A 3,120-nucleotide genomic window follows, 5' to 3' on the forward strand; every position below is an offset into this window, starting at 1 on the left:
AACTAGAAAAATCTATTCAGCATGTCAGCTTATGAGCTTACAGCTTAAATATTGCTGACATTAATCAAGAAAAAAAAAAATGCTTCCTAAGTGTTGCATCAGATGTTCTCCAGATGAATCCCCATTTTTCCCAGATGCAGCCTAGCAGATGGACTTGTGCACAAGTAATTCTGTAAGCAGATAAATAAGAGGCTGGAGATGTTAAAAAAAAAAAGTAGTATGAAGCATCATATTCAATGCTTGTTTCTCACACTCCTGTGCTCATTAATTTCCTCAATTTCAAGGAAAAGGATTTCAGACTGAATACAGGTTATACATAATACTAGTAATCAATGGGTCAACATTCAGAGTTTCCTCAGCTTCTGGCTTATAGATATAAACTTGAAAATAGCACTGTAAGCTGAAGAACCCATACCCACAAACACCTAAGGCTTCAATAACCTTATTTGTTAAATTTTGCCTTTGCACAATGGCTATTTAAAACACCGTGTGTCTACCAGTTCATATTTCCCTCTGCCAGCAGCCCAAGCTCCTTCTTGATTCAAGCATATAATTTCTTTAATAAACACAACAATGGTAGAATTCCTTGGTATCTTGTCCTCTTATTTCTTTTGGTCAAGAACCTACCTCATCTGATGGTTACAAGCTTTCTTCTCCACTCTAGTCTAAACGTGCTTAACAGACATAAAAGAATGTAGTGTTAAAACTGGTTCCTAAATAAACAGAAGTCAAAGCACAAATCCAGTCAAAGCCAATGGGAGCCATGGATGTTTAACATATGCCAAGAACAAATCATTTCAACATGCTTTTAGATACATGTGTTGGAGCATTTTAACAAGCACCTTTTAACACAATTTGGATTAGAAGGAGGTTCTTCAACATTAATGCTGTGATCAGTCCCTACTTGCCCATACAAATTTCTAAAAACATTGGCTCTCAGAACTGAATTTCAGATATCAAAGAAAGCAGGATTAGAAAAGCTGAGGAAAAAAATCTGTCTTGCCTGCATTCCTCATCTTCACTCTGTAGGCAAACAAAACCCAAGAAAGACAAGGGTGTTAGGTTCAGCAGTTTAGAAACCCATCCTTTCTAAACCAAACACTTAGCAACAGGAGAGTTTATCACCTGCTGTCATTAGGGGAGACAAGACCTTACAGTCTGATAGCTGAGGGCATCATCCTCACATATGACTGGATCAAGAAGGAGCTAACAGGCCAAATGCTTTTATTACTGCATTTAGATAGCACAACAATATAGGATCACAGCAGTTTACAAAGGATTAAAATACATCTATACCCTCTTTAAGCCATTTTCCTTCCTTTTACACTAGTAGAGAACTGGGACCAATATTATCCACTCAGTAACACCACAGTACCTCCTGCTACAGAAAGAAGCTGATCAGCTATCCATTGTGTACTGAAGCAGATGGTGTGTAAATACCAGGAGCCCAACGATACCTAGCATTTCAGAAATCCCATTTCTTTTTCATAGCAGAGTTTAAATTAAACTGCAAATGCTGCAAAACACACAGGGACAGATTCTTTCTTCTCACAAAAAGCACTGTAATAAGAATGAACTCCACCCAAGTCAACAAAAATAGAGGTGTAAAACAAGTATCAGAAGAGAATCAATGTTCTTTGAAGTCATACTTGTTACAGAAGGCATCAAGATTACTTGTATCAGGTGATCGTAACTGCATCAATCACACAAGATCCGTGCAGACTGGACTTTTTGCAATGGGCACATGCAAAAGACATCTTTTTTCCTGCTCCCATTACTTTCACCCCAGAGAAAAGCAAAAGCACAGAACTGTACTAAGCAAGCTTTGATTTCTAATTGCTTGGACAATCTGGAAGGGAATTCTGTTACATAAACCAAAGCAGTCATGCAATTTAACATGCTTTGCATAACTAAGCCCCTAAATGTCTACAGCATACCTCTGCACACCTCAGACCACTTCAAGCATTTGCCTTGTAGGTCAACCGAAGCTGTGTGGACAGCAGTTTGAAAGACACTACATTAAGGTACCTTTGTGTACAGATGACATTGCTATTTAGGCATTTACATGAACTATGGCAATCTAGATTGCTTTCTCTTCTTGCTGCTAATTCCTCACAATCCATCAGGGCAAGGACAGAAATCTGGCCGGATATACTCACACACCCTACTATTTTTCACACTTGTCTATCACTCTTGTGGTTAACAATGAGAGATAGGCTTGCAAAAGACTGAGACAGAGTAAAACACAAAGCCTGTGGTGAAGCAAAGAACCAGTTAGATTCTTAGAAAGCAAATCTCTCCTCCAAGACTATTCACCAGATTGCTGGCTATGAGTTACAGAATCATAAAAACATGGTTTTCTTTGCATTACTATTCTGTGTCTTTCTTATCCCTTTCTCCCAGGAGAAACACTGTTACTTTTGTTTACAGTTAATTTTAATTCTGAACTCAGATGAGAGCACAAGTGAGATCCAGGCTTGCAATCCATTTCATTGTTTTGCTCATGCTAAACCAGCACAACTCAAGCCTAGGTCAAAAGCATCATTGCAAGCATCACATTGATGGACTTATTTGAATGAAGAGGGGAAAAAATAAAATACTTTCTTCTTCTACCTCCCTTCCAAACACACACATTATTCTGAAAAGCATCTTCCTTTCCCCTCAAGCAATAAAAAGAGTAATCCTGTGCATCATCAAATGCACAGCCAAGAAAGGAGGAAAGAAAAGGAATTTGTTTAATACTGGATCAAAAGCTATGTGCAGCACAAGGGAATCCAAATTCCTAACATCTGGGGGCCTGTCAGTGGGACACTGGTGTAACTACTCTGAAGTGCCTAGGTTTAAAGCATGTACTGATTTGCTCATTTGGTTCTGCAAAGAGTAGGAGAGCAGGCCAGCTCCTGTATAAGCCTACCAACCTGCTTTGTCAGAAAACGGCACTAGGTCTGTCTGACTTGATGCAACATGCTTTAAAATCTCACAGTTGCACAAACTGATTATGAAATGAAATGTGATGATGAAACACACTAATTATCAAAATCTTCAATCAGAATGGCAGCTTGTTACCCAGTTTTACTCATCTGAACAGTAGAAAATTGCATAAATTGTCTCTTGAACTTA

This window comes from Falco naumanni, chromosome 7, assembly GCF_017639655.2.
Source record: "Falco naumanni isolate bFalNau1 chromosome 7, bFalNau1.pat, whole genome shotgun sequence".
Taxonomy (NCBI): Eukaryota; Metazoa; Chordata; class Aves; order Falconiformes; family Falconidae; genus Falco; species Falco naumanni.